An 8,295-nucleotide genomic window follows, 5' to 3' on the forward strand; every position below is an offset into this window, starting at 1 on the left:
TCTCCAACATTTGTGGTTTCCTGCCTTGTTAATTTTCCCTTTTCTCACTGGTGTGAGGTGGTATCTCATTGTGGTTTTGATTTGTATTTCCTAATGGCCAGTGATGTGGAGCATTTTCTCATGTGCTTGTTGGCCATGTCTATGTCTTCCTCTGTGAGATTTTTGTTTAAGTCTTTTGCCCATTTCTTGATTGGATTGTTGGTTTCTTTGCTGTTGAGTTGAATAACTTCTTTATAGATCTTGGAAACTAGCCCTTTATCTGATACGTCATTTGCAAATATCTTCTCCCATTCTGTAGGTTGTCTTTTAGTTTTGTTGACTGTATCCTTTGCTGTGCAAAAGCTTCTAATCTTGATTAAGTCCCAATAGTTCATGTTTGCTTTTGTTTCTTTTGCTTTTGTGGATGTATCTTGCAAGAAGTTACTGTGGCCGAGTTCAAAAAGGGTGCTGCCTGTGTTCTCCTCTAGAATTTTGATGGAATCTTGTCTCACATTTAGATCTTTCATCCATTTTGAGTTTATCTTTGTGTATGGTGAAAGAGAGTGGTCTAGTTTCATTCTTCTGCATGTGGATGTCCAATTTTCCCAGCATCATTTATTAAAGAGACTGTCTTTCTTCCAGTGGATAGTCTTTTCTCCTTTGTCGAATATCAGTTGACCATAAAGTTGAGGGTCCATTTCTGGATTCTGGATTCTGTTCCATCGATCTATGCGTCTGTTTTTGTGCCAGTACCACACTGTCTTGATGAACACAGCTTTGTAGTACAACCTGAAATGTGGCATTTTGATGCCCTCAGATATGGTTTTCTTTTTTAAAATTCCCTTGGCTATTCGGGGTCTCTTCTGATTCCACACGAATCTTAAAATAATTTGTTCTAACTCTCTGAAGAAAGTCCATGGTATTTTGATAAGGATTGCATTAAACGTGTAAATTGCCCTGGGTAACATTGACATTTTCACAATATTAATTCTGCCAATCCATAAGCATGGAATATTTTTCCATCTCTTTGTGTCTTCCTCAATTTCTTTCAGAAGTGTTTTTTTTTTTTTTTTTTTTTTAGGGTATAGATACTTTACCTCTTTGGTTAGGTTTATTCCTAGGTATCTTATGCTTTTGGGTGCAATTGTAAATGGGATTGAGTCCTTAATTTCTCTTTCTTCAGTCTCACGGTTATAATACATTTATTTTTTATTGGTGTTCAATTTGTCAACATACAGAATAACACCCAGTGCTCATCCCATCAAATGCCCCCCTCAGTGCCCGTCACCCATTCACCCCAACCCCCCCCACCTCTCCCCCCCTCACCACCCCCAGTTCGTTTCCCAGAGTTAGGAGTCTTTATGTTCTGTCTCCCTTTCTGATATTCCCCACACACTTCTTCTCCCTTACCTTATATTCCCTTTCAATATTATTTATATTCCCCAAATGAATGGGAACATATAATGTTTCTCCTTCTCTGATTGACTTACTTTACTCGGCATAATACCCTCCAGTTCCATCCACGTTGAAGCAAATGGTGGGTATTTGTTATTTCTAATGGCTGAGTAATATTCCATTGTATACATAGACCACATCTTCTTTATCCATTCATCTTTCGATGGACACTGAGGCTCCTTCCACAGTTTGGCTACTGTGGACATTGCTGCTATAAACATCAAGGTGTAGGCATCGCGGCGTTTCATTGCATCTGTATCTTTGGGGTAAATCCCCAACAGTGCAGTTGCTGGGTTGTAGGGCAGCTCTATTTTTAACTCTTTGAGGAACCTCCACACAGAAATTCAGAAATTCAGACATTTATAAAACAATTTCAGATTAACTCGTTAATTTCTGTTTACAACCAATGTACAATTTGCCAGGATGATTTACCTACATTTTTTAGAATTTGAACTGGTCTGAAATCCAGAGAACACTTCTTCTGTGTCAGGAGGTGCCACAGCAGATGGTAGCAAAATGTTCATATTAAACTTATGTTCAGTGGGAGGCTGGGCATTTCCCTTTGGAATAAGAGTCCCTGTCAGGTTTCTTCTCTGCAGTCTTAATGTAGGAGATAGTGAAGGGAACATAATACATTCAATGAGATTCAATCAGGCTGGATGCAGTTATCTCCCCAAAATAAGCATTTAATTCCTTTCTTACCATTTCCAAGCATGACCAAAACATATCGCTGGCAAGGCCCCACGCATGCTTCTGTTCAGGCAAATATTCTTTCGATATAAATAGAAGATAAGCAATGGGAAGTGGGGAGCATGATGAGAGGGTCGAACATACTTCAAATCCAGGTCCTCAGCATCATATCCACTCTCAATCCTGACTGCTCACTGCCTCTCACCTGCAAGTTGCCCCTACTCTCCCCAAGGCTGAAGGAGAGGCAGGTTCCTGGATAGACCCCATATGAAATCCACACTATTCCAATATAAGATCATGACAATGAACCCGCTTTAAATGTCAGTGTCCTCTAGTTTCAGTCGAAGGCCATAGCCCATGAACACACCCAGATAGATGGTTGTTCCATACATACAGAACACACATTTCACACAACACCAAATATTTCCAGTGTGGGACTGTGTTCGGGTTTGGTGAGTGAGTGACACCGTGTGTGTGTGTCTGTGTGTGTGTGCGCGCGTGCCCATGTGCAACAAAGTTAGTAGACACATCCTTGCACTGCTTCCCCAGACCTCTGTCCCTTCTTGCTCGTCCTCTTGGTTGGTCTGGCTCTCCCTGGCACATGCGGGACTTTGGCCACGTCCCCGGCCACGAGAGGTGGGATCATCCCAGCTGCAGTGTGGAGCAGGTCCATGGTTTGCTGAGGATGATTCTTGGGCATCTCATGTCTGTATTTGGAGTGCTGAAGGATGACTGCATTCTCAGGAAGAGCAATTTCTCTTCTCCTGACATGAAGTTCAGGCTTAGGTCAGTTGCGTTCTTGGAGGCATCTCCCCTGGTCTAATGTGGTTTGTTGCCTTGAGGTCTCTTCCCCGTGCTCCTCCGACTCAGCAAGGTTCACAGTGGGATCCCTTGTGCTCTCTCCTGAGGCCTCACCCACCTCTGCGGGGTCTGCCTCGGGAGATGTGATTCCTCCCTCGACTGACCCACTCACAAGGTCTCTTTCCATATCGGTCTTCTGCATATAAAAGAGGACATAGGCAAGTTGGCACAGGGCACAAGTCACAACGCAGGCGCTGACCTTAGCATCATCCATTTTATGCCACTGGCCATTTCCTGCCTTTACGAAACAGAAATAACATCCACTGTGGCAACTCCACCCAGCATGCACCAGCACGGCATAGAGCACATAAACCAAGGGTCCTGCCCTCTGCTCAGACAGGGAGTGTTGCATGTCAAGGCACTCAGGATATTGCATCTCCTTAGTCATTTTGTTGCCTGTGAAGTCTGAGAATCGTTTCAAGACCAGGATGAGGACTTTTGCACAACTGTGCAAAGTCAACACCTTGGATGCAGGCACTTTCTCTAGACACTTACTACAATGGTAGGCATTTTCACCTTCAAGCATTTCGGGCTTCACCAACTGCTCCAAAGCTTGGCTGATACTCTGAGCAGCCCCGATGTCCAGGCTGATGTCCAGGTAAGGTTCCAGAGTGCTGGAAATGCCTTGGCAGTGGAGACACTGGATTTGTGACCTCCAGTACCCCCCAAAGATATGCTGGATGAGGGTGCTGTCCTGAGCATGCTGAGAGTCTGAGAGCTTGTCCTCTGGCAAGCATGCTTGCTGCATTGCATCCAGAATGAACATGAGATACTCATGGGCATCTTCTTGCTTGTGTGTGTGGAAGGCAGCGAGCAGGAGTGGCAGGGGCCGGAGCACACGTCCAGGATGGCAGAGAACCCGGGTCATGTGAGCCTGCAGAGTACACAGCATGCAGGATGTCTGCTTCCTACAGGCTGTCCCGTGCTTCTGGGACAGGATGTAGCTGGCGAGGGGCTCTGTGTAGGTCAGACACTGTAGGGTTGCATTCACGTAGCAAGTGTTCCCCATGTTCTGAAGCCCAGCTCCCACCTGGGAAATGCCCTCCCAACTCAGAGGCGTCTTGGTGGGAGGCCGCCCTGCTGATGCAGGAGCCAAAGGATCAGTCAGGGAGGAGAGTGTCTTTGATGCAGGGGATGTCTTCTCAGGCAGAGAGGGTCCTCCGTGGACTTCAGCACCACCTCTCTGTGACCAGCATGATTGGGGTTTGGGAGAGTCATTGAAGTGAGACTCCTCTGAGCGGTGGAGGTAGGCAGCGTCCATGTCAGCAGAAACAGTGTCCACAAGATAAATTCAACCAGGAGCTTCAGGTTCTCTGAAGCTTCTCTCACTGAGCCAGTTTCCAAATTGCAGATAGTGACCCTCACCTCCACCTTTTATAGCTTTTGGGCCCTGGGATAAGGCACAAAATCCTCTAATCTACTCTAATCGCTTAATTGGATTACGGGATTTGGGGGTGGTCCCTTTCTCATAGAGAACATTCAGGTCAGCCCACCTCCTAATCTTGCCTCCCAAAACAGGCAACACTTTCAGATTCTTCTCAACCTCCTTAACTGTCCTTGCACTTTTCTGAACAGAATTTGTTCAGAGTTTCTATGTTCAGAGGAAATCTTTTTGAAAGTCCTTTTCCTTAGAATAACCACAAGTGAGCCAAGGAGTGTCAGATGTCAGTCCTGTAGGACAGGGAAAATCACTTTCCCAAAGGAGCTGAGATATCACATAGGAACATGTTCTCCTCACCAGCCAGAGTGTTTGTAGCTGTAACCAATTATTTGGGAACGTGGCATCCATTGCTTTGCTTCTACACCTTCATCTCTCTCTACTATGATTCCAATACACAAAGATTATGAAGGTTTAGATGAATATCATTTTCTGCTTAGGTGTGTCTCGGGTCTACAACGAGAGAATTCCTCTGGCTGGTTTTATGCTTTGGGAGACATTCCTTTAAAACTCCTTTTCCTACAAGTCTATATCTTAAATCCAGTTTTTATATGCCTAATTTTAACTGTTCCTCAGGTAATTCTACACCAATATCCGTTATATACTTTTTATTTAATTGGAGTATGTTGTATGCTTGCACATTTTTTACACATTATGGTTTTGGCAGTTGTAGATGCAGGGCGGAAGGCACTGCGGTAGCTCGTGGTTTGGAAATGTCATTATGTCTTATACTGCTTACAGAATTGGTAGTGTCTGCTGAAAATTTTGAGTTGACAAGACAATTCCTTCTTGTGACCATGACCTTTTCCAGTTTATGAATTTGGATAAGTTTTAGGAAAGGTGGAAACCTAAGTCCATTTGTCTTCTTTACTAAACAGAGGCCAAGAACAACAGGAGCATTTTGCCAGGCCTTGGTCAGTGACTGGGCTTCAGAAACACTGGGGCCCTGCTGAATTCTTGACGTTCACTTGTCATCACTGGACACTAAGAGAATAAAAGTATCATCTCTGATGCCACCATGTTTTAGGATATTTATTCTGTAATCACGGAGTCTAAAAAAATTTTGTGTAGGATGCTCTTTATGATATCTCCGTTTTTAACTGGAAGTTTTAATTGACAAAATGAATATTACATCATGAATATCCTCAAACTTTGACCCCATTTTTATTGCCATTAGCTCTAAATTGAGCAGAAGTGTTGGTAAAATACCAATAGTCAGGGAACAGGAGTCCTGAGGTTAATTCCCACGCTAAAATGTACCACTATGATTTCGCTTGCAGAAATTTTGGTATCCACCAAATCCGAATGGACTTACATCTCCATTCACCGAGACACACACACACTCACACCGGCACACACACAGAGTCATAGAAATCTTTCTCATGAGGGCATCATTATCTTCCTTGCAGCTGCTGATGAGCTCAATCCCTGCTGCAGCTAAGAGGATTTGATGAATGTCAAGTGGCTGAAACTTCACGTGACCTCAGGGCAGTATAAACATCCGGGAGGAACAGAAGAGGACCTGACCATCCCTCTAGGCACATAGTCTCCTGCAGTGGAGTCTGTTCAGGACCTTTTCAGCCTCTCCTGACAGATGGAAAGTCCACAATTGCACTTCAGGTGAGGTTTTCGGACCACTGGTCCTAACTTCCCTGACCGAGCAATGGCACAGTGAGGAAATCTTGGATGTGTAGACCCTTCCTCCATGGGTTAAGGACTCTTTCTGGTCTAACATGTTCTGAGAACAGAGATTGAGCCAAGGCGTGGCTGTGAATGCCCCGGACTCCTGGAGGTTCCAATTCAAATGGAATGGGGCCTCAGGTGTCAAATTGGTGTGGGGTGGTGTACCAGCAGGGACAGAAGGCCCATAAATGTCTCAGTGGGCACTGCAGGCCTGGAGGAGACACAGCATCAGGGCACGTTGCCAGTTCCATTGTTTTAGGGACTGAGTTGGATCAGGTCATTATCTCAGGGTCTGGAGATGGATCCAGGCCCTTACTGGGTTTCCTGATAACTGGAGTGTCTGCTTCTCCCTCTGTCCTTCCTACAGCTCAGGTGATCACTCTCCCTTATACACGCACACACTCACTCTCGGAAAAAGCTTACATTTTTCAAAAGAAGAGTTAACTGGTTCCCACAAGCTAAAAAAATATATATATTTCTCACATTTGGTGGGGCTGTATTGGGGACATTGCCCATGAAATGGAAGTGTTCATAGGCTCAGATGGGCAGCTTCCATCATGGAGTAGAGGAGAATGTGTTTCCTAAGTGACTTTGGTCATAATCATGGTTTCCTCCGGTGTCACTGAGGAATTCAGAGATTAGAAATGATATTCCACTTTCCTGAAGCCTGTTCACTTTGAGTCCTCCATGGTGGATCCCTCTAGACTTCAATTGGGAGAAGTGCCATCTCTGATTTTGCTTCCCAAGGGATTTTGTAGAGACTTAATGATAGTGACAGCAAAAGTCCTTCCAGGGAGACTCAACAACCTTCCTTATTGGTGGCATCCATCAGAGCAGGGATGTGGCTTGGCCAGGAGGGCATAGACAGGAAGGAGGAAAGAGAAGTGACAGGGGGAAATGTGTGTTTGGCATGATTGTCCTGACACTCGCTAAAGCCTCCTTGGGGAGACAGTACAGGGAGGAGGCCCATTTCATGGTGAATAGGACTCTCCTGTTTCTTTTCCCTCAGGCTACCCGAAACCCATCCCTGAAGCAGACAGACTTGTCCCTCTAGGATGTGGTACTGATGGTGGCCCGTCACTCCCAGCTTGGGCCCGACAGACCCTTGAGAGCGCAGAATGACAAGAGGCCCCAGACAGCAGGACTGGTCCTCAGAGTCAGACAAGACAGGAGGATGCCAGGGTAACTGTGAAGGCTGGCATGGGTTTTGAAGCAGAAGCTCTGGCAGGAGTCTTGAGACAGGCTAGGCTCCCAGAAGATCACTGACCAGACCCTGTTGTCCATCCTGACATGGGCTGGAATCCCAGCATGATACACATTGGGACACTCAGAGGCTCTGAGCATCAGCCCCAGGGCAGCATAAGATCAGATCCAGGCTTGTGTTTCTCCCAAATCTTAATGATGTTTCCACCTGTCTTCAACTTGACACCTGCAATCCCTCCTCTGCGCCCCTCCCTCCCACTGGATGGGGGAGGATGCATCCTGAGGTCTTCACTATGCTAGCATCTCACTAGCCAGATAGGATGTCCCCAGTCCTCAACCCATGTGCCACTCCCTGAGGATGGCCTCCCATCCGAGTGCTTGGCAGGTTCACTGGCATTTGAGTGGATGCACTGACCACTTCCCTTTCCTTCACAGGTAAAGTGCAGGGACTGCGGGGTCTTTGGACACAAGGCATCAAGCACCAGATGCCCCATAAAACACTGGGGTGCCACCCTCCTCCCCTTGGCCTTGGGCTCCAAAGGGCTGAAGGAAAACGTGGAGCAATGGAGTCAGCAGGACCAGCGGCACCAGGCTGAGCCGTCGAACCAGGCTGAGAGGGAGAAGGTAGAGAGACGAAGGTGAGTAATGGGGCTTGCTGACCCGAATGCCAGGCATGATACCGACAGACACCGTGTCTATGCGCATGCACACTGTGTGCAGTGCAGCATGTGGGCAGAGTCAGGCAAGGCGAGGCAGGCAGAGGAGCTCCCAGGCTAACAGGGACCACATTTCCTTGATGTTGCTCTTCCTTGCTGACTTGGTGTGGGGTTTTGTGGCTTGAGCAGTGTGCCTGCACCAGTGAATGTATGGAGCTAGGCACATGCCAAGGCAGACCCTTTCAGAGACTCTGCATGTAAGAAACTGCTTGGATGATCTGGTCAGCTCCTCATAGTTAGGATGTGGGGCAGAGGTGGGCGTAGAATGGC

The 8,295-nt window shown here is 46.4% G+C and overlaps 1 pseudogene; it reads right to left on the bottom strand.

The window, feature by feature from the left end:
- Positions 1-2,641: 2,641 nt before the first annotated feature.
- LOC144295168 (ubiquitin carboxyl-terminal hydrolase 17-like protein 6) lies at positions 2,642-4,246 on the bottom strand (annotated as a pseudogene).
- Between the last annotated feature and the right edge of the window lie 4,049 nt (positions 4,247-8,295).

This window comes from Canis aureus, chromosome 23 (assembly GCF_053574225.1).
Source record: "Canis aureus isolate CA01 chromosome 23, VMU_Caureus_v.1.0, whole genome shotgun sequence".
Classification (NCBI taxonomy): Eukaryota; Metazoa; Chordata; class Mammalia; order Carnivora; family Canidae; genus Canis; species Canis aureus.